Here is a 24,805-nt window from a genome sequence, read left to right as displayed (position 1 = left end):
AAGCAGAAGGAAAATTTTCAGTTATATTAGAAAAGGTGGCGCTCTTCTGGCCTAACAAAGTTGATTTTAAACTCAAATTATGTGATATTTAACATATCTGCTTGATTATATTGACAGTTAAGAGTTGTGAGGAAAAACGCCAAGAAGTGGAGGCCAGAGCTAGGGAGCTTAATAAACAGGTGAAGCTACTTGTGAGGTTTTTGATTAAACACTACTTTTCTTTTTATTTTCAAAATTGAATTAATCTTACCATAATTTCAGTGTACTTGATTGAGCTGTTTTATTTGCAGGAAGTGGAAGGAAATTGTGGATGAGTGGGTAAGGTTGAATCAACCGGGTGGAACAGCTTCTCTCATGGGTAAAACCAAACCTCAACTCAAATGTTTTGGGACATTTTTCTTAGTTAAGAAATTAGAAATCCAAGTGTTTGATGATATTGTTGGCATTGCATTTACATTTGCAGCTGATGGGGACTCTCCACCACAGAAAACCACCCAAAACAGGAATCATTAGGTCTTTCTTGGACCCTTTTTTGAATTTTTATTTTTTATATCATGGTAAAGTTTGAGGCCTGTTTGGCGTTATTAATATTATATTTTGCATACTCACCAAATCCACATAGTGAGTACTTGCGCATCTTATTCAAATCTTCTTTTTGTGTGTGTCTCTGTTGTTTTGAATTTTGGCGAACAATAATGCTTTTCTGCTTCTGTATGCTGACACAGATGGAAGTTATGGGTTTGACTGTAACACCTCAGAGGCAGAACCAAAACCAAAAGTGATTCCCCGCAAAGAAGCTCTGCCAAAATCAACGCCGCCACCTTCAGTCCCTACTCCTTCCATCGCCTTCCAAAATGTACGGTTGTGATTATTATGTTTTTATAACCGTTTTGAAAGTGTCTTAACCCTCCAAATGTTGTTGCTAACATCACGAAGTATGAAAATAAAATAATAAAAAAACGAAGAAAAGCAATGAATGTGGGGCGTAGGGGAAAATGCATCATAGACATGGGGTGTTATTATTAATCTCTTCCTCACACATTGTTGCTTTGAATATTAATTGCAGAGACAGAGAGAACAAAGAGATAGAGATTTTGACGCGGAGAGGCTTGCTTCGGCAAGGAAGCGGCTTCAAGAGAACTACAAAGAGGCTGAAAATGGTGGAATTATCATTTCTCGGTTACATTTCTCGGCTTCAAGAGAACTACAAAGAGAATGAACCTATTCAATTTTTCACATTTCTCGGTCTTTAAGTAATTTTTTGTGTTACATTCTCTTCCGCCTTTTGTTATTCACAGTAGAAATACTTTCTTCAATACAATTTCTCTTTTTAAAAGGTTACCACTGTTAGATCTAAGCTTTGTCATCGGGTCATTCTAGTTTTATTTAAGCTAAGCTTCTCTATACTTTCTTATTTCAATGGTTACTATAGAGAAACCTGCTGTTGACTGATAGTGACTAGTTGATCCTCTTAAGGATGAGAAAAAAAAAAGATCCCTTATTTGGGGTTATTTCTATTGGATGCTTTGATTGTTTAACTTTCCTAAGCATAAATAGTTTCCTGTCAATAATATTCTTTTATCATTTTGATATTAAGATATTGGGTATTAGCCTGTCTAAATTTTAAAACTAGAAATTCTGTTGAAAGAAACAAAAAAGACTTATGGCTTACTTTGCTCAACATTACATGTAGACATGTAGTAGCATCACTAACTGAAAGATCATTGTGCTTGATCCAGAATCAGAGCCAGTGTTTAGCAGATCTATGTGGCGCATTGCACTATGACATTGAAATCAATTTTGGGTTGAAAAAATCAAAATGTAATCCTGTTGTCGCTGCAAGAAATAAACATCTGTGCGAGGTGTGCATCAGTCTGTCTATTCATTTGTTTTAACCAGATTTGTTTCAAGCCACCAATTTATCTCAAAAGATTGAAAAGTTGACAATTTAGCCCTTGAAGGACTAAACAAGTCCAACATCAGTTGCTATATGGGTTTGGGAAATTTATCAACAAACTGAGTAAATCATTTGAACACAATAGACTTATTTAGTTATTCGGAGGTTAAATTGTCTATGTTATTAAGTATTCAAGGGCTAAATTGATGGTATAAACAATTTATATCTATCTCTAATTATTTTCTACCTGTTAATGACGGTCCTACAGCATGCCGACTCCATGGTATGATATTAGTTTCTTTTCTGTAAAATGTTGCACATTATTGGTAGCTACTACTTTCTTACATTGACAATTTGAGAATTCTTCTTGCACCAATTCTGTGATGCACACAGCTGCACTGGAAGCAGGCAACCTTTCTCCAAAGGCCACCGGGTAATTTAATTAAAATATATAAATGATTTCTATCCCTTTCTTTAATTTACCTTAAGAGGATCATTCTGAAAAATCTTAAAAGATTCAGAAATCCTGAAGAATTTAACTTGACAAATTGCATAATAATGAGAGTGAATTTTTAAAGACTCCTTAATGCCTTGTCCAACTATGTGGTGGAAATGAATTTATTTAATGTAATTCGTTTGAATTCATTTAACTGGTTTCTTGATATATGCAGAAGAAGACAAATGCATTCTACATCGTTGCTTCCATTTTGCTTTTGATGCTGCTGCTAATTTACTATCTCTATATCTACTTTATCTACTTGTGATAAGGTTTTGATTTTTGTCTTACAGAGGGATAAAAAGGGAAACTCAACTGTTAAGGCGCATCTCTCAAACTGGAAGAAAGAAAAAACCATCTTAATGGATAGATCTATCGCCTTCGGAAGTTCTCGCTTCTCCAACACTTTTAGAATCCATAGAAGTTTACTAATCTGTGACAGTGGTTACTGCACTCCCAATTCGGCCATAGGCGAGTGCAGTTGGAGGAGAAGAGCGAGAAAGACCGCCAAATCTGCTCCTTATTTTACATGTTTGTTGTAAGCCAATTTCTTTACAGAGACTTAGCAAACACAAATTTGAGCTGTAGGATTGAATTCGCCCTTGGTGACTTTTGTATTTGATTCTAACTGACATTACTAACAAGAAAAATTATACCTTATCATCGTGTTCTTTTTGTTTATTGAAACTTGATCAGGATCTATTTGTAAACTTTTTCATTGTGTAGCATCAGTGTAAACTCCTATTGTAATGCCTTGCGTTGAAGCTTGGTTTCCCTGATAATGGATGCAGCCCCTTGGCAAATATGCAAACATTCCCTCCTAGCAATGCAGGAGGAAGAATAGGACAAGTATATCAACCTATTACAGCTCAAACTGCTGGTATGTCAAATTTATCTATCATACTTTACAACCAAATATGAGACGCATGTTTCTATTTGTAGCTCTTGTTTTCTGTTGTTATATTCTTGACAATTGACATGCTACATACCTTGGTATGTCTTCAGTATTTTTTGTCGACAGATGAATTATACCTTGCTATATAGACTCTTAACATTGGAAAGTTAATTTGAAATTGTGCTCATTGGCCTTTTCTTTCCATAAAACTTGTTTGTTTGGTCTTTTATTTCGAAGAGTTAATAAATTATATATTGAAATATTTTCATATTGTACAGATCATGGTTAGTTCTTATACTTTCAATTGACATAATTTTCATTAAGGATGTTGAGTAATGAGTTTTTTTTGCCATAACAAAATGAATAACTTTTATTATTGACATTTTTTATGTATTTTTCTCTGCTGTGTACTTTTACTGACATGCAGTACTTTGAAATTTTGCAGCCAAGAAGTGTATCCCTTTTCTAATTGCATTAAGAGATATAAAGCAACACGACATTACTCAAAGCATGTGCAGGAGGTTGATTGGCTTGTAGAGATTTGCATAATGTAATTTTTCTCATATAATACAATGTTATAAATTATAGTTGAAAAATTTAGTATAGTTGAATAATACACTGAGGACTATAGTTAATGTATCAATACATTTTGTCTATGTTTTGAATTGTATTGACTTGCTTGATAAATACGATGAATTTGTTTATTTTTTTAAATATTTTAAATATTTGAATACAAATTAAATAAAAATTTGTATTAAATTTATATTTATTTTGTATGAAAACAAGTTTATTTTGTAATTGAAAAAATAAAAAAAATCTATTTTACCTTACTAACGAATTTACAGACGGATTTTCTGTCTGTAATCAGAGTGTCAGATGATTTTCCAAGGTTCAAATTACAAATAGAAAATCTGTCAGAAAATCTGTCTGTAATTATAGATGAAAAATTTGTCGGAAAATTTGTCTGTAATTACATACAGAAAATCCGTTAGAAAATTCCTCTGTAATTATTGGCGAAAAATCCGTTGAAAAGTTTGTCACCTTCGGGAAATGGATGGAGAATTTACAGAGGAAAAATCCGTTGGTAATTGGTAAAAATCCGTCGGTAATTTTTCGACGGAAAAAAATTCGTCGGTAAATAATTTCCGACGAAGCTTTTATAGAGGGACAAAATCCGTCGGTAATTTCGTCGGTAACCAAAAATCTGTCTGTAATAAAGACTAACTCTGTCTGTAAATCTATCTGTACTAATTCATTTTCTAGTTGTGTCTTTTGTATGAAGTGGCAATCAATTTCGACATATTTGGGTTTCTCGTGCATTGCTGTATTCGTGGCCATGTTGATGGTCGAAAAATTATCACAAAATAGCATGACTGAGTTGACTTCAACGTCCATAAACTTCAAAAGAGCAATGATGGAGACAATTTCACATGAGGCATTTGCTAATGCTCTATACTTTGCCTCAGTCGAACTCCATGATACCACATTTTTCTTCTTATTTTTCCATGATACCAAGGAGTCACCAAGGAATGTGTAATAGCTAGTGGTTGATCTATGTGTGTCAAGACAACTATCTCAATCTGCGTCTACATACAACGAAATATTGAATTTCAATTGTGAGAAGAAGAGAAAGGCTTGTCTTGTTGAAGCTTTTAATTGTCTAAGTACATTGATGGGTAGCATTTAGATGAGGTAATCTAGAATCTGACATGTATTATGCAAGTTTGACTACTATGAATGTGATATCAGGTCTAGAGATGGTCAAATACATCAATTGACCAATGAGTCTACGATAGATTGAACGATCTGGCATAGGATCACCCTCTGCAACTTTGAGCTTAAGTTTGGTCTCCATAGGTGTATTGGTAGTCTTGCAGTCTAAGTAATTTTGTATCCTCCAAATAGATAGTGTGTATTTTCTTTGTGAAAGAGAGATTCTTTTCTTCGATCTTTCTAGCTCTAGACTAAGAAATTGATTGGAGTTTCTGCTTGACATTGTCTACATCATCCATAGGGATAGTAATGATGATGTTGTCGACATATTGGAAATGTAGTAGACTCACCTTCACCTAAGGAGAAAATTGAATAATCTTACTTGGACAGTTTAAACCCATGCTCAGTGAGTGTAGAACAAAATTTGGTGAACCATTGTCGAGAGACCTGTCTTAATCACCATAGAGCGATCTTGTGAGTTTGCACACTAAGCCTTGTTTCCTTTGTAGATGGCCAAGAGGTAAATCCACGTAGACTTCTTCTTTGAGCTCCTATTAAGGAATGCATTATTGATGTCTAGCTGAAGTAAGCTCCAATTCTTTATTGCAACAAGTGTTAAGAGACTCATCATTGTTGTAATATTTGCAACAGGGTTGAATGTGTTGCGAAAGTCAACACTAGCTTGTTGTGAGTAACTTTATGCAACTAAACATGCTTTGTAATGCTATATAGTCCCATAATCTATCATTTTGGCTTTGTACACCCATCTACAACCAATGGTGTGTTTATCGTTGGGCAATGATATCAATTCCCAAGTGTGATTAGCTTTAAGTTCATTTAGCTCTTCTTGCGTTATTTCTCTCTATTCTTGGAATTCAACAACTTGATGATAGAATTGAGGTTCATGAATGGCATTGTCTTGGGCAACGTAGTGGTGGTAATTAAGGTTTAGTCTATTGTTGTTGATATGATTGGAGATGTAATAAGGAGATGTGGTGTGACACACATAATCGTTAAGGCAGGAGCTTAGGTGTTTTTAGAGGATCTTTGTGGCTACTGTGATAGAGATCAAGTAGTTGTAGCAATAGTGATTAGTTTAGGATGTGGTGAGGCATTGTTGGGGTTTGGCTCAAGATCTGGTGCTTCTAGTAAGATATTCTGAGTAGTTTTGGGAAAAAAATTATATCTCTAGATATAAAAATTTATTTGCTTTTCAGATTGTATAGCTTATATCCTTTATAGCCAATAGGATAGCCAATGAAAATGGAGGGAGACAGAGCTTGGTTCTTGAAGCTGACTTGGTGGCTGCATAAGCTAGACAACTAAAGCTTTTCAGATTTAGATTGTCATAACTTGTTTTCTTGAAGACCAAGTCAAATGGAGTCTTGAATTTCAGAAGTGGGCATGGGGTTCTATTGATGAGGAAGGTTATTGTGATCACACATTTACCCCAAAAACTGATAAGCACTTTAGAATGAAAGCATACAACTCTTGTAACATTTAAAATATTTTGATACTTCCTTTAATTTTCACAATAGCATTTTTTTGAGGTCAATATGGACAAGAGAACTGATGCAAAGCTCCCTTTTGTTAGAGAAAGTTAGTGAGAGCAAATGTTAGGAATGCTTCGACCCTCTCGCAAGAATTGTTTGAGAGTGCATGATGGAATTCAGTAAAAGCATTCTGGGTTAGAGTCAATCGAGCAATGAGCGAAAAAGGACACAGACAGAAATCCGGAGGCACGAGACAGTAATCCCAGGGAAGAAATAGGGCCTTCCTCGGTAAGGCAGCGATTTCCCACCAGTAGCTTCTCCTATCACTTGACTTCTGCAGGTGTTGGATCTTATCTTAAGAAAAATGCCCAGATCCATGGTAGTTTGTTGTAGAGAAGCGGCTGTGAAACGATGATTCCCCCTTTCCATTGAAGTCGGGGTCTCCTTCTATTATTGTGCCAAATTGAATTTCAATTAAAGAATAAAAATTCTTTAAACAAACAATGGCATCAAATTTGTTAGTTAGTAAATAATTCTAGTAAAATTGAGTAGCATTATCAACAATTTTAAGAAAGAATCTCTCTCTATGATATGTTGGGAGATGGTAAGGCTCCAAACATCACAATGAACAAAGTCAAATTTATGCGAAGACATATTATTGTGTGATTCAAAAGAAAGTTTTTTAAATTTTGCTAATTGGCAGATTTCACAATTGCTATAATCTGATGCAAAATTCTTGAAGGAATGTGACCTAAATGAGTGTGCCATAATTGTGATCTTAACATGTTTATTGAAAAAAGATCACATAAAAAACAACCAGAATTTTAAGAACTTTGTATACTACTTTTAGAATATACTGTCCTTGTTATAATTCACCCTCTTCAATGAGTTGTTGCTAAATAGTAAAATAATTAGACCCAATTAAAAAACGAGTAAAGTATTAGATAAGAAAGTTGATACTGAAAGTAAATTCACACGAAAATCAGGTACAATTAAAACGTGATTGAGAACAATGTATTTGTTAAGTATGACTGTGCTTATGAAATTAGCATGAAAAATGTCACCATCAGGTAGGGATGGCAGGCAGGTTAGCTCACCTCGCCCTACCTCGCCCCGCCAAAAACCCGCCATTTGGCAGGCTAGTTCGCTCTGCCCCACCTATTGAGGCGATCCCAAATTTATACCCCGCCCTGTCTAACGGCGGATTGGCGGGTTAGAGGGCTAAACCCGCCAATTCTCTTTTTATTTTTTTTAAATTATTAACCATTAAATATTAAAAAAATATAATTTCACAAAAATTTCAATAAACTTATAATTTCTACAAATATAAAAAAATTATAATTTTTAAATTCACAAACTTTAAAGTCTTTATAATTCTAAATATTTAATAAACATAATCATTAACCAAGATTTTAAAAACAAAATAATAAAACTAACATTGTCCAAAAAAATAAACATTGTCTAAAATATATAATTAAATATTGTCCAAGTCCAAGTCTCTAATCAATCAAACATAGTCCAAATTATAACTTAAAGTAAAATGAACAAACATTCTAAATACAAGCACAAAAGTAATGTTTCAAATTCAATTATCATATTAAAGCCAAAAGCCCATTGAGCAAGCTCGCCTGGACCTCCCAAAACCTGCCAAAACTCATGAATTAGGTGATGCGGGTTAGGTGGGCATTTTTATTATAGCAGTCTTAAATTTCTAGCCGGTCCATCTTTTTTGGCTAGTTACCTGAGCTGACTCGGTAGGTTTTGGCTCGTTTGCTACCGCTACTATCAGGTAATGAAACAAAATAGTTTTGTGATGTATGAACGAAAGTAAACAAGGACAGAACACATGTTATGTAGATTCTGGTACCATTATCTAAAATCCAATAAGTTATTGATAATAAGGACAATACCTGTTGGAGTTATGACATTTGTCTTAGAAGAATTTTTTGAATATGGTGCTTGCTCAACAGATTTAGGATTTGTTGAACTTTTGCCAGAGTCAAATTCTAAGTTGAGGTTCCATTTTGCTCTTGAGGCAGTTGTGTTGTAGCAACATTGTAGATAGAAGGCTTATTCATTTACCTCTACCATAGTTGGATAGTAAACCATGGATTTTGTAGCATTTGTCAACTAAATGCCCAAAAATACCACAATAGAGGACAACGATCCTTCTTTGCAGTCCTTCTACTTCTTCTTTGAGACTGAAGTTGACGCTGATTTCTTGCAAAGAAAGCAACCTGACTTGGTGAGGAAGCCACTTCTAGTGAACGATGCTTTTCTTCTTGTGTAACTAGTAACAACACCTTGTTGATTGCTGGTAAGGGATCCACGAGCAAGATTTGATCACGAATTTGAGAGAAAGACTTGTCCAATCCCATTAGGAAGAAATGGATATATTCAACTCGAAGAAAATCTTACATCACACGAGAATCACCACAATTGTATTGAACTTGTTTATAGAAATTTAATTCTCTCCAAATTACTTTGATTCAAGTGCAATACTGCGAGACTGTCATAGATCCCTGACGAAAGTTCATGAATACGTGCTTCAATTAAAAAACAAGAGGACTATTTTCATATTAAAAATGTTCTTTGATATTATTCCACAAGTCTTCAATAAAATTTTTGTAGATAAGAGATGTAGCAATCTCTTTTGAAATGAAATTCAAGTGTTAGTTTTTAAATTTCTCTGATTCAGTAGCTGGAACTACTTGAGGGATGGATCCTGTGATGAATCCGAATTTGTGCTTAGCATTCAACGCCTTTTGCATTGCTCAACTCCACGAGTGATAGTTGTCTTCAGTGAGTTGCTGAGTGACAAGAATAAGTTCTAGTTGGTCAGCTAAGGACAAAGTACAATGATTATTCACCATTGATCAAGCAGACGAAGAAATAAAATTTTTCATAGACCGTGATGAAAAAATAGTGTGAAATCAGAATTGAAAAATTAACTTCTCAAAATTTGTTTATTGAAACTGCAACTTCGGCCAAAAATTGGTTAAATTAATACGTTTTTATCAAGCTCTATTATGTGAGTTGAGAACAAAAAAATAGAAATAAAAAAAATAACGAATTAAAAAAGATGAAGAGAGTAGAGAAGGTTCAAGAAAGAAAAAATATCTTAATACTATGTTAAATGAACCAAAAATAAAAAAATGATACGATAATTGCATTAATCTTATTGTGAGTGACTTTATATATAAGTTATATTAGTGAAAAGTAAGTAAAATAACGAACTAACTAGTGTAAATAACTACAACTAGCTTAACTAATTCAGTAACTTAAATTATAAGTAACTAACTAATTACTAAGTATAGTAGTCGTCAGTAACGGATTCAAAAAATTTTAGGAATGAAAGCAAAATTAAAATATATATTAAATAAATTTTGTTAAATATTATTAATTATATGGAGATATAAAAATTAAAAAGAGTTAATGAACACTTTTATTCTTAAAATACTATTCATTATATATAATTTATAAAAAATATTTTTTTATTTTTAAAACTTAAAATTAAAATATTTTAATTAAATTATAGATAATTTATTATTCTAATTAACTTTTTTATACACATTTAATAATAAAAAATTAAATTAATTGTCATATTAGTAACTAATGATATATTAGTATTCATAATTTAAAATTAGAATTATATATAAATACTAGAAAAATTAAATCTTCATATGAAAAGTATATTTATATAAAATAATAGAAATATAATTTATATTTTTTATTTCTTTTTTAAAATAATTAAATTTATTATATATTTTTTAATTTAATTTTGATATCATGTTAGATAAAAGATTTTATGCATCTATTTAATTATATATTGTAATTAAAATATTTTTTATTATTATTTTTAAAAATAAAAAATATAATCTAAATTAGTAAATTAATCAGTTCATTTTAAAATTTTATATGCAACATAGGTACATATAACAGAACAAAAGATAAAAAAAAGTAATAAGGATGAATAAATCGAGAATAAAATAAAATATATAAAGTCACGAAAAAAATAGAATATTAAATTAATACCTAAACTATAATTGTTTGAATTAAAAATTACAATTGAAAATATCAAAAAGAGAAACAATGAAATCGAAAGATATTCAGAGTTATGGAGAGCTATATAAAAAAATTGGAGAATTGAAAATTTACTTTTGATGAAAAAAAGATGACTACTAGACAAGGAATAAAAAAAAAAAGGTTAAAAATATAAAAATAAGAAGAGGAATTTAAGAAAATAAAGGAATAATAATATAATAATTAAATTTGATTAGGTTAAATAATAGTCAAAATGATAAAAAAATAAAAAAATAAATTTAAATTTTAAGCTAATTGAATTTATTTTATTTATAATAGAATCATTTAAAATTTAAAGTGAGAACATATTATATATAACTATATTTTTTAAAACAAAAATTAAAAATATCGTGGGATCCGTCCCTTTACAATTGGATAACAAAAATATTACGTACACAACAAAAGTTGAAAAACTAATTATTATCTAACTTACATAAAGTCGATAATATTGTAAAGGAACTATATTCTTTTTATTTATTTATTTATTTATTTTTAAAATAAATCATTCCACTTGTACAATCTTTCGACATGGCCATCAAACAGTGAAGAGTAAGCCAACCTCATTGGCTCTTCGACATGCATTGATTCTTTTAGATTTTATAATATATTCGTCTTATTAATTTAATTAGAGTAAACTATGATATATTTTTATCTAAAAAAATTTAAAATACTGATAAATTTATTTACAAATAAAAAAATAATACTTCGTTAAACATTATTATATATTACAAACACATGTATGTTTACTTCCATATCTAAATTGTTAGTTTATTTTTTAATTTTTTAATGGTTAAATTAGTGATATATACTTCTCTTTTTTTTTCTCTTTTTTCTTTTCTCTTGTATCATTTTTTTTCCTATAAAAATAGTTTCTAAAAATTTTATATGTTTTGAAAAAGAAAGATTTTGAAACAAGGCACTCTTTTTTAAATTTAAATGTGCAATTGACTTAGTAAGAGATTTTTTTTGTTTAGTCTCTTACGACTACAAAAAATAAAACAGAAAGAATTATTCTCCATATACAATTGTTTTTCTTAGACAAGTCTTTACAAGTCATTTATATTCACACGCTTTGTATTGTTATTGCACGTTCTTCTTCTTCTTGTTGTTACTGCACGTTCTTCTTCTTCTTCTTATTACTGCACGTTTGTTATTTTGATTCTTCGTTATTGTCGTCATCAACACCACATCTTCCTCCTCGTCCTCTTCTTCCTTCTTTTTTCATTGGAATTTCTTCTCCTCCTTTCTTGTTCTCTTTCTCCTCCATCATCAGTTATCTCGTTGTTGAAGATAATGAATAATTCAGGTTCAGATTGTCAATTGAACCAGAACAAAATTGATTTTTGTTTTGAATCCAATCAAGTGGCTAAGGTGTGGTTCAAATCAGAAGAAAAAATGTAGCATGGAGGAAATATTTTTCTGTATTTGCAGCAAATTTGGGTGTAACACGAAGATATTTGAGTGTAACATGAAGATATTTGGGTGTATTTTTATTCTGATAAATTCTGTATAATTCAAAACTCTTCCTCTTTCTCATTCTCATCTTCTGCTGGTTTTTTTTTCTTTTTCATCTTTTTCTTTTTGTTTTACCTTCTCAAGTTTCTTCTTGTTTTACTCTCTTAACAAGAATCAAAACAAAAAAATCAAACAAAGAAGAAGAAGAAACACATAATGCTGCAAAATTACTTGAAAATGATGAACTCACATTCATTTAATTAAAAGAAAGAAAGAAAAAAGGAAAAAAGAAGAAAATAAAATACAACATTAGAGGAAGTATTTTTCTGTATTTACAACAAATTTGAGTGTAATACGAAGATATTCGGGTGTAACATAAAAATATTTAGGTGTATTTTTATTCTGATAAGTTTTGTATAATTCAAAACTCTTCTTCTTCCTCCTTCTCATTTTCTGCTGCTTCTTCTTCTTCATCTTTTTATTTCATATTCTTATAATTCTTCTTCGGAGGAAAAAAATCAAACAAAAACAAAAAATGCATAATATTGTAAAATAATAGAAAGAGAAGGAGGGAAAAAATGCAGTAATAATAACAGTAGTAAAAAAACGATGATAAAGAAGAAACACGTGATGAAAAAAGAGGAGAAACACAAAGGAGGAGGAGGAGGAGGAGGAGGAGGAGGAGGAGGAGGAGGAGGAGGAGGAGGAGGAGGAGGAGGAGGAGGAGGAGGAGGAGGAGGAACGCGAAGCGTGCTATGGAAACCATTGAGTAGCGCATGTGTTGACATGCTGGTATGGGTGAGTGTCCTTTTTGTTGCGTTTTGCCCAACTTGTATGACTTGTAAACTAAAATGACTTATATGTGTAGCGCTTCTCGAAAAGAAAAGAGTAGAGAGAATGATACTAACATATATCCTAATGGGAAAAGCTCTGCATACAAGCCATTAGGGCTTGTATGCCTTACAAGTTCATTAAACAATAAAATCAAAATACGCGCTGCTCCACGTACGTTGATTACACGCGCTATATAACATCCCGCGTATATCTAACTACCAAATTTAAAATATTTGTTTCCTTCTTCGTTTTCGATATTTTGAGATTTGGTTGTTCTTCTTCTTGCGCGTCTTCCCTCCTTCTTCTCCATCGTTCTTTTCCTCTCCTTTTCTCACTGGTATGTTCTTCGTTTACGTTACCTTTTTCTCTCTCTGCAACTCGAGCTTCGTTTTCTATTTTGATTTGTTATTTTCTGAAATCAAAGTTTGAACTCGTTTTGAAGATAATGGATCATTCAACCTCAGATTGTCAGCTGAATCCAGGCGAAGTGGATTATGAATTTGAATCTAACGAAATTCCTGAGGTTTGATTTACATAGGATTAGTATGAATTTTCTTTCAGTAATTTGTATAGCATTGTGTAGTTGAAAAATTGCTGAACATTGACTGTGAAAGTAACACGTTAACATGAATCTGTCGATTCAATGTATTAGTTGTGATTAATTACCTGGAATTTATAGCAGACGCTCGGGTGTAGATCAATTCTTCTTTGGGTGTATTTTAGCTAGAAGTGTGGGTGTATCTACACTTTACTGGTTTTTTGTTATTTTAATTGAGTTGTTGTTGTTCAGGTGTATTATATCAGACATGATTGGGTGTGTTTTTAGTTTTTGACATGGTGTATTCTGCAGCCTGTGTATTTACAGTTTATGGCTTTAAAGGTCATTCTGTAGTTGAGTTGTTGCGGTTCAGGTGTATCATATTAGACATGATTGGGTGTATTTGAATCATATCTATGGGTGTATTCACAGTTCTGACACGGTGTATTGTGCAGCCTCTCTCGGTTGTTGATGACGAGCTTGTTCCGAAGGTCGGAATGACCTTTACCACCCTTGAAGGTGCTGGAAAATTTTACAGGAACTACGCCAAGGCTGCAGGTTTCTCTACAAGAGTTCGGTGCACAAATAGGAAGGGAAACAAGATTAAGAATCAACTGATTACATGTAGCAGAGAGGAAAAATGGAAATCTAAAATATCTCTGGCCGAGAAGACCAATCTGACAGCCGGTTTAAACTGTCCTGCAAGAATTTATATACACACATTGAAGGATGTCGGTGCTTGGATCATTTCAAAGGTTGTGCTGGATCATTCACACCCCTGCTGTCCAAGCAAAGCAGAGATGCTCAAACAGCACAGGGAACTAAGCATGTCCATTCGTCGTACGATAGAGAATAACGAGGAGGCCGGTATCAGACCAAGCAAAACCTACCAATCATTTGTTGCGGCTGCCGGGGGTCACCGCGAGTTAAATTTTATCGAAAAGGACGTGAGAAATTACATTACCAGGGAAAGTGCGGAATGTTTCCGAACAAGAAGATGCAAAGGAATTCGGGAAATATTTCTTAAGAATGAAAGAGAAGAATCCGAATTTCTTTTTTGAGCTCGAACTCAAGGAGGATCAATCGGTTAAGCTGGCTTTTTGGGCCGATGCAAGAAGCAGAGCCGCCTTTGAGTATTTCGGAGACGTCATTTCATTCGACACCACCTACAATACAAACAGGTAACAAACTGTCCCTGTTTATGATGCTAAATTAATTTATTTTTACCAATCCGCAGCAGAGGTGTATATTGGCTGTTTCATTGGGTGTATTCGAAGCATTTGTTGGGGTGTACCTAATGATTTTGCATTCTGGACCATGGTAATTTGTTTCAGGTATAATTTGGTCTGTGGTTCTTTTGTCGGGGTGAATCACCACGGTCAGTCAACACTTCTCGGATGCACTTTGATGAAGAACGAAGAAATTGAATCATTCAAATTATTATTTCAATGCTGGCTTCGTTGCATGGGAGGAAACGCTCCGAAAGGGTTTCTCACCGATCAGTGCGTGGTGCACGAAATTGCAATCACACTTTTGCAACCCCGCACAACTAACCAGCAAGTGCACTGGGTCGTCCAAGTAATACCTTACGTGAGTAAGGGTCGATCCCACGGAGATTGTCGGCTTGAAGCAAGCTATGGTTATCTTGTAAATCTTAGTCAGGATATCAGAAATTATCAGGATTGATTGTGAAAAGCAAAAGAACATGAAATGGTTACTTGTTTTGCAGTAATGGGGAATAGGTTGAGGTTTTGGAGATGCTCTGTCTTCTGAATCTCTGCTTTCCTACTGTCTTCTTCTTCTTCAAGCATGCAAGACTCCTCCCATGGCAAGCTGTATGTAGGGTTTCACCGTTGTCAATGGCTACCTCCCATCCTCTCAGTGAAAATGTTCCTATGCTCTGTCACAGCATGGCTAATCATCTGTCGGTTCTCGATCAGGCCGGAATAGAATCCAGTGATTCTTTTGCGTCTGTCACTAACGCCCCTCCTTCAGGAGTTTGAAGCTCGTCACAGTCATTCAATCATTGAATCCTACTCAGAATACCACAGACAAGGTTTAGACCTTCCGGATTCTCTTGAATGCCGCCATCAGTTCTAGCTTATACCACGAAGATTCCGGTTAAAGAATCCAAGAGATAACTACTTAATCTAAGGTAGAACGGAGGTGGTTGTCAGGCACGCGTTCATAGTTGAGAATGATGATGATTGTCACGGATCATCACATTCATCCGGGTTAAGAACAAGTATTATCTTAGAATGGAAGCAAGCATGATTGAATGAGAAACAGTAGTAATTGCATAAATCCATCAAGACACAGCAGAGCTCCTCACCCCCAACCATGGGGTTTAGAGACTCATGCCGTGGAAGATACACAAAGAAAACGTGTAAAGTGTCATGAGGTACTGATACAATGTCAAAAGATCCTATTAATAGTAAACCAGTAGCCTAGGGTATACAGAAATGAGTAAATGACATAAAATTCCACTTCCGGGCCCACTTGGTGTGTGCTTGGGTTGAGCAATGAAGTATTTTCGTGTAGAGACCTTTTCTGGAGTTAAACGCCAGCTTTCATGCCAGTTTGGGCGTTTAACTCCAAGTTTTATGCCAGTTCCAGCGTTAAACGCTGGAATTTCTGAGGCTGATTTGCCACGCCGGTTTGGGCCATCAAATCTTGGGCAAAGTATGGACTATCATATATTGCTGGAAAGCCCAGGATGTCTACTTTCCAACGCCGTTGAGAGCACGCCAATTGGGCTTCTGTAGCTCCAGAAAATCCACTTCGAGTGCAGGGAGGTCAGAATCCAACAGCATCTGCAGTCCTTTTTGGTCTCGGAATCAGATTTTTGCTCAGGACCCTCAATTTCAGCCAGAAAATACCTGAAATCACAGAAAAACACACAAACTCATAGTAAAGTCCAGAAAAGTGAATTTTAACTAAAAACTAATAAAAATACACTAAAAACTAAGTAGATCATACTAAAAACATACTAAAAACAATGCCAAAAAGCGTATAAATTATCCACTCATCAGTGCGCATCAATGAAAAGGGCTTTAGAGGTCTGTATGCCAACAACAGTTCACCGCTGGTGTATTTGGCACATCATGAAGAAGATTCCAAGCAAATTAAACGGGTACAAGGGACATGTCGATATCGAACAAGAAATGAGCCGTGTTGTTTGGAACTCTCATAGCAAAGACTCTTTCGATAGGAATTGGAACGATTTTCTGCTGAATTTTGGTCTTGCGGACAACAAGTGGCTTTCAGGTAATGTGTTTTTAAAATCTGCAGAAGAGGTGTAAATTGTATGTTCTCTCGGGTGTATTTTACAGTCTGTGTTTGGGTGTATTATGCAGATCTGTACGAAGACCGTCACATATGGGTTCCTATCTATCTGGATCACCACTTCTGGGCAGGGATGAGAAGCACACAAAGGAGCGAGAGCATGCATTCATTTTTTAACAAATAAATCACCCGGAACAGCTCGCTTATTCAGTTCGTCAAACAATACGATAATTGCCTCGGAAGCAGGGAGCAAGCAGAGAGAGAATCAGATGCTGCAAATTTTCATATGTTCATACCGTGTGCAATCAAATCCTCCATTGAAGCTCAGTTTCAAGATGCGTACACTCATGCAAAGTTTAGGGAAGTCCAAGCGCAATTCAGAGGAAAGGCGAATTGCATCACCAGATTAAAGAATTCCGCTCTAGGCTATTCAATATACGAAGTCGGAGAACAAGTTTCCAGCTTAATATTCAACAAGTTCGCGGTTACCTACGACTCAGTTGCAGCCGAAGTAAAATGCCAATGTTTATTATTCGAGTCGAGAGGGATACTGTGCCGTCACGCACTAAGCGTGTTAAGCTTCGAACAAGTAAGCCAAGTGTCCCCTAGATATATACTGGAACAATGGAGCAAGAAGGTAAAGAGGCGACACACACACATCAAGAGCAGCAACGACGAGCCACTAATGGAGCCAAGAAGCAAGAGGTTCGACCAATTGGTTTTTCATTTGCAAAATATTTGCGAATTTGCCTCCGAATCGGAGGAGCTGACTGCAATTCTGCACCGTGCATACGATAACGTCATGGCCGAGATGGAAGCATTAAAAGCCAAAAGGAAGGGGACATCTTCTTTATCCCACGAAGACGCCAACTTGGAATCCGTTAACGAGCTTCAAAGCCCGCCAAGGATTCGAACAAGAGGACGTTCAAAAAACAGGCTAGGTTCAAAGCTGGAGAAACAGATTGCAAATGCCACAAAGAAGAAGAAGACGAAAGTTTTAAGCGAGGTAAAAGTAATGTTCTTTAAATTTGTGGCGATTGAGTTTATTTTTCTCGTTAATAGTTTAGCTAATGTGTGAGTGTTATATTCAGATAAACCTGTTTGATGCTGCATCAGCGGCGCATTCAAATTCCAGCCAATATCAAGGATACGTTATGAATTATCAGTTCAGGGTACCAGCAGCAGGGGATAACTCTTTGGGTGTATAGTTTTATAGAATATGGGTGTAAAAGCACTGTTCTTTTGGGTGTATTTTTGTTAATTCACAATTTATATATAGACACATATATAGAACAAAAGCTGTAAAAATTCGCAGGTTATGGGCGTATATTTCATTTGATGTTTTTCTTCATATTTTAGTAGATGTAATTCATACATTTTGAATATAGCACAGACAGTTGGGTGTATATTTTATGCAATCTTGGGTGTATTATTAGACTTGCGTTGGGTGTAACAGTTTATAATTTGCGTTTATATATGCCTTGATTTTTTGCTTCATATTTTAGCACCTGTAATACAGCTTTTGAATACATCACAGACAGTTTACCAGCACAGATAGTTTAACTATGGGAAAAAATATACATGGAATAGAAGTTGTTGATAAATGGCAAACATTTACATCATTTGTTCAATTTACAAACTACACAGCAGTTGGATTACCCAGTTTCTATATCAGCAGAATTAATCTGACAAAACGGACGTAATAATACAGAGGATGGCTTCAACAGCCTTATAGCACTACTCTCTCTAATTGCCCGATCTCTCTGTTTATTCATCTCACTGAATAGTATCCAGGTAGCATACTCCACTCTATAGTGGTCCACCTCCTCCTACAATTAAAAAATATATTCTGTTTAAACAGCAATATTAATTCAGTAAAGTAATACAGAGTTATATAGTTCTAAAGACAGTTACCTGTGGCCAATTATCCCATTCATACTTTCCCTTTTTGATGTTTTCCGCGCTCAATTAACTCAAGCCACTTCATAACGTAGATAGCGCAGTCATAGCTGAAAACGAAGAAAATAAATTACAAATCTCATTTAAGAAAGTTTAATATTCAGAGTCACAAATTTATACCTTATTTTTTGGCCTGATATTTTAACATATGATGCTTTAATTTTCTTCTCGTTCTCCCCTTTCGCCAGAGGTTCCCCGCCGGCATATGTTATCAATCTTGAAAATACATATCCCTTAAATACCAAAACAAATCAGTAATACACCCGAATGAATGGACAAGATACACCCAACTGAATGGACAATATACACCCAACACAACTAACGAAATAGACCTATCTATTAAAGTAAAGAAGACAGAGGCAACTTACAGTGAATTTATTAATGTCCTTTCTCTCATCGCTTGGAGCTTTTTTGTGTAGCGGGTCAAGTATTTGACATTTCCGCTTTGTTGTATTTATCAGCCATAACCACCAATTCCCCGAGTGGCAAACAGGAGCAAAAATCTGAAGGATTGCCACATTTCAACAGTGTGTTATTTTATTTGGCATATAAGTAAATAAGCGTACTAACAAATTTAGCAAACGAAAACTTACATATGGATGCGAAGTTAATTTTTTTCTATCTATGAAGGGAATAAAACTCAGGTAGGCTTCCACCCTGAATTCCTTTTTCGTTTTCGGTTATATGAATTCCCCCTTTGGGTGATCCGAAAGTGCCATGCTCTGCAAGAATTGCGAAACAAGAAATGAAATACTGAAAATACACAACTTACACCCAATCGAACCTAAAAAATACACCCAAATCAATACAGAAAATACACCCAAAATTCGTAGAAGTAACACTTACCACAATATCGGGGGGAGATAGTATATTTGTTCCTGAAACCTCTTTTCATTTTTCCGGTTGAGGATAAGGCAGATGGCAGATACAATCTAGAAATATATGCCGAAATCAATTTTACATTAATAAACATTGCAGTTGACTTTGGTTTAAAAACATTAATGTTATTCTAATATTACCTGAGATTCTATATCACTTTTTGCCTGGAGGGATGCAAGGTGCATTCTCATCAAAATGTATTCTCCTTGGCCAATCAGAGTGCACATCTCCTCATACTCGTTAGTATTGCCATCTGCGTCTTCCTTCAGTCTTGTCCCCCAGATGTAGCACTTTTGTTTCATATCATCTGAAATTTGATTTATTCCCCCCAGGAGTTTCAAACTTTCCAGAACTTTCTCCCCCAGTCTCCCTCTGAATTTGTGGACTTTCGTTTTTTCCCTTCGCCGCACTGCTTGCTATTTTTTGGACCAAATTGTCTAATTGTTCTAGCAAATTTGCAGTTTCTGGTGATTTTTCCCTTTTTGTCTCCTGTGTTGACGCCCCCTTCTGGCTTGAATCAGTCAATCCAAGGCTGAATGATGGCATCCCTGGATCTGTTTTAGGAACACAGGTTGCTGTCCGTGCCATCATCAACAGGGCAGCAGCATCTTCTGCGGCTGGATGACTGCGTCATGATTTATAAGAATAAGAGTAAGAATAAGAATATACGGATGATAAGCAAAGATTGATTTTAGTCTGATGAACTTACATTTTAGTTGGAGTTGGGGGAAGCGTGGGTGTGGTTTCTTGAAGTTGTTTGGGGGGTTCAGGAGTGCTGCACAGTTACACAAAATTAATCATGGCGTAAAAAAAAATTGATCAGGAACAATATACACCCAAACTGTTAGCAAATATACACCCAAACTCTAAACAAATATACACCCAATACTATTTCTTACGTTTCTGTAGTCCCTTCAATCCGTAGCATATGGGTTGGTTCAAAATCTGTCTCAGTGGTTGTTTGGGATGCCGGCACAAAAACCTGGATCGGGACTCTAAACAAGAAGAAAAATGAAAGGTTAACAACATATTTGAAAATAATAAGGTTATAAGGTTGAAATATTCTTGGAAAACTCACATTGCAAGCGCTTCCGACGGTGTTTGTTCCCTCACAACCATCATATTCGAATCAGTCGGACTCAACTTAAAATACACCCGAACAATTCAAAAAGAAGACAGGCTTTGTTTTTTGAGAACTTACATACTTGCAATTTTTGCTTTTTTTTGCTGCCTTTTTTTTCTTGAATAAAATAATAAAGGGCTTTTTTTTCTAAAAAAAATATATACAGAATTAGAAGTAGAAGGTAATAGAAGAACAAAAGTAACGGTTATTTGAAAGAAAAATTACATGATCTGTGACGGCTGGTTTACACTACTATGTTCTGTGCGTCCTTGAGAGGAAGGATCATCACTTCCTAAGTTCACAGCCGGTAGTCTAAACAGATTTCATGTTATTCAGACAAAATAAGATACAGGTATAAAATACACCCAAATGAATGCACAAGATACAACCAACCGAATGGACAATATACACCCAACAAAACAAACGAAATATCCCAACTTAGTAAACAACATACACCCAACTTGATCCACAAAATACACCCAAATGGTTCCACAAAATACATCCAAATCTCAAATAATAACAAGATTTTATTAAATAATAAAGCTTCTTACGTTTCAAGGACACATAGCGACCTTCTGTCGATCGCAGGTCAGCTTGGTTCTCCTTGCGAAACAAGATACAATTATTAGCAAACAAAACACACCAAAATCTCAAATACACAACCCAGCAAGACATACCCCTCTGCAGTAGATTTATCAACGTTTTCCCTTAGCCATTCATCGAGTTCGTCACTTGATATTTCATATCTCTCACTACATTCATAAAATAAGATGTTAAAAAAAATAATTACGATGATAGACCGTAATATAGCTTACGAGATACTATACCCGTCAAAGTATTGATCTTCTTCAGGAGGTGAATCCTCCACAACAACTTTTTTCTTTTTTTGTTGTGTTCTGGGTGGAAAAAAAAGAGTACTAATCAGAAATAAAAAATTAATTTTATCACAGAATATTATCCAAAGAAGTGCTTACTTTTTTGGTGTTGTTTTTTTATTTTTTTCTTTTTCTTCTCCTTCTCCGCAGTTGATGATTCTTCGCTCCTATAAGTTAATAATAGACACTTCAGTTAATACACGAAATCTTTATAATGAAGCCAAAAGAAAGGAGTAATAATTTCAGGACATTACTCATCACTTGGTTCAGATTCAGATTCTGAATCAGAATCTCACTCCTCTTGCCTCTGCTTTCTTTTTCTGGAGTCCATTCTGGAAGGCAAACAATCATCATTTAGAACATACTAAAAATACACCCAAATGAATTCACGAGATACACCCAACTGAATATACAATATACACCCAACGCAGCAAATGAAACACACCCTGCTTAATAAACTACATACACCCAACATGATCAAACAAAATACACCCAACTCGAAAAAGAAATTACACCTAAATATGGTACTTACTTTTTCCCCTTTTTGCTGGGGTGTTTTCTTCCTGAATCCTCTGAGTCTTCTTGAGCCTCAGACTCAGAGGTAGAAGTGTCACTGTCAGTAGTTTCTGTCTCCGAAGACGATGTTAGACTCGCCTTCCTTTTTATTTTTTTTATTTCTTATTTTCTTCTTTTTTTTTCTTTTTTTTTCATTTTTTCTCTTGTCTCTGCCATCTTCACAATCCCCTGAAACATGAGATATTTTAGTTAGCAGCATTCAGGTAAATAAAATACACCCAACTTATTATGTTTACTTACCAAAATTTCCTCTCTTTCTGCAGTCATTCTTTCCACCAACTGCTCCTTAGTCCAGTTGGCAATCCAGGGCTTTGGTGGTCTTTCAGCCCTGTTCTTGCCTTTGTTTTTTGAAAGATGAAAGTAGATTATCATCAGGGCGAAGAGGCAGCTATTAATTGCCTTCTTCTTCTTCTCCTGGTAGTCTATGATGCCCTTGACCATGAAGGTCAAAACATGCCCCCCAGTTTCTCTCCGATATGCCGTCCATCTTAAAAATTGGGGCCAGGTGCACAGACGATATTTTGTTTATCGTCGTTGGCAAAAGGAACGCCATCTGTATGTAGAGGATGAATATCCTCTTGAACATCAGGCGTTCCTTTTCGTTGCCAACGCCGATTTCCATCATTTCATCGGTAAGACTTTTGAGGGTCTTACCCTGGAATCTTCTATAAAATATTTTGTCATCATCAGAAAGTTTCTTATACTCAACTTTCTCAGGAAATAGATCTCCTACAAAAAGGAAGACAACAAAGTATCCAAGTCGGTTCAAATACACCCAAGCAACAACTTAATATACACCTATAATTTTAAGCTAGTTACCTGTTGCATTGATGCCAAGCGCATGACCTATTTTTTTTGGTGTTATTTGGAAAGAACCATATCCTGTCTTCAGTCTATTCTCCCCAAGTTTGAAGTTGTTTGCCAGCTCCTTTAAGAATTGGTGATCCACCCTTAGTGGTGGGATGTGCATCAACCCACCGAATCCGAGATCCCTCACAATTGCCTTCTTCTCCTCAGTCATGTTTCTGAACTTATCACTCAGGAGATGTGTGACACACTTAAGGTCTTTTGTTTGGTTTCTTGCTGCCATTTTCTCTGAAACAAAAAATACACCCAAAGATATCAGTAAGATACACCCATATATATGAGTCAGATACACACATTGATAACAGTAAGATACACCCGTATATATGAGTCAGATACACCCAAAAATATCAGCAAGATACACCCATTGATAACAGTGAGATACACCCATAGATATTATTCAGATACATCCATATAGATATTAGTCAGATATCACTCAACCATGCTTTAATATCAAGCCACATTACAAGGTTAAGCAGTATACACCCCCCAATCTACGGAATAAACCCCCAAAAATCAACAACAATAGCAGGAGAACTTAGAACAACAACGTAGAACGACGTAGAACTTAGAAGAACGACGTAGAACTTAGAACAGTGTAACAAAGAAGCAAGAATAATAGTAAACCCTAGAAGAACGACGTAGAAGAAAAGTAAAATATACAGGAATCTTAATGAACTTACGTTGAGTATTGTTGCTTTGTTTTCTCTTCAGATTCTTCACGGAGAGTTTGATGGTGTTTTGATGGAGGTTTCGAACAACGATTTGTATATTTTGAACTTTGATTTTTGCTCGAAAATGGGAGGGTTTCCTCGTTTTCAAAGCGCTTTGAGAAGTGGAAGAAGTGGAAGAGTCTGCCATACGTAACCGTTTGAGTGTTGAGCGCGTGATTTTGACGCGCCATGTTATCTCTCTTCATGCGCGTGAGTTCTATTTGGGCTGGGCCAACTTATAAACTTGTAAACTTGTATGTGTAGCAGGCCCGTATCCTAATTCAATCTCAAATTAAAGTACAATGAGATTTATGTCTAATTTCCACCACAATAATAACAAAATTTTATTATATCATTTAAAAATTACAATCACTAATATCAAGATCAAAACAAAGACAAACATAAATGAACCAAATCGGTTCTATGCCAAAATAAATGAAGTAGTAATTTCATACTTTATAAACAAACGCTAAAACCAAACTAAATCGTCAAACCAAACAAAAACTAAGACAAACTTAATCTAAAATAGTGTTGACTTTTTTTTTCTAGTTTATAAATTTTCACTCATAAGCTTTTTCATATAATCTCTAAGATTTAAGAATCATAAACCTTTTTCTATTCACTAGGAAGACTCAAAACAAAACTGAATATATAAAAAAAAAAATCAAAATGAAGAAGAAAGACGCTCAATGTATAGTCTATCATTTCTAAATTTTCTCCTTGAATTTTCCTAAAGGCTCATCTTCTTCTTATAATAAAACCAAAGCTCTATGATTCACTAGCCGTTGTTGTCCATTAATTCACATAGATGTCATGATACTTTTCTTTTTCTATTTAACAGCAATAAATCTTTCTATATTCTCTTCATATCTTACTCTTATTGATTGATTCTTTCTAAATATAACCAAATTAACATCATTAATGATCCTAAAACTTTATAGTACATTATTCAATCAAATCACAAATTAAAATTAATTCTTAATAAATAAATTAAATATTTGTCATCACAATAAATAATAAAATCTTTTTTCCAAACTCATCAGTTTCAAATCCACTTTCATATATTCATTCACCTACCATACCTTTTTTCTGTGCATTTTTTTTTTTTTAGTGTAAGTGGGTTTGTG

At 34.5% G+C, this 24,805-nt stretch overlaps 1 long non-coding RNA gene across 1 annotated transcript; it reads left to right on the top strand.

The window, feature by feature from the left end:
- The first annotated feature begins 178 nt into the window (after positions 1 to 178).
- LOC112698137 (uncharacterized) lies at positions 179 to 1,177 on the top strand. Its single transcript, XR_003151387.2, has 4 exons — positions 179 to 196; positions 291 to 358; positions 464 to 856; positions 1,067 to 1,177. It is a non-coding gene; the product is annotated as an uncharacterized lncRNA (long non-coding RNA).
- The last annotated feature ends 23,628 nt before the right edge of the window (positions 1,178 to 24,805 follow it).

The sequence above is a fragment of the Arachis hypogaea genome, chromosome 6 (genome assembly GCF_003086295.3).
Source record: "Arachis hypogaea cultivar Tifrunner chromosome 6, arahy.Tifrunner.gnm2.J5K5, whole genome shotgun sequence".
Taxonomy (NCBI): Eukaryota; Viridiplantae; Streptophyta; class Magnoliopsida; order Fabales; family Fabaceae; genus Arachis; species Arachis hypogaea.
Note: the sequence above shows the minus strand (reverse complement) of the source record. Positions and strands in the feature narration are given on the sequence as shown.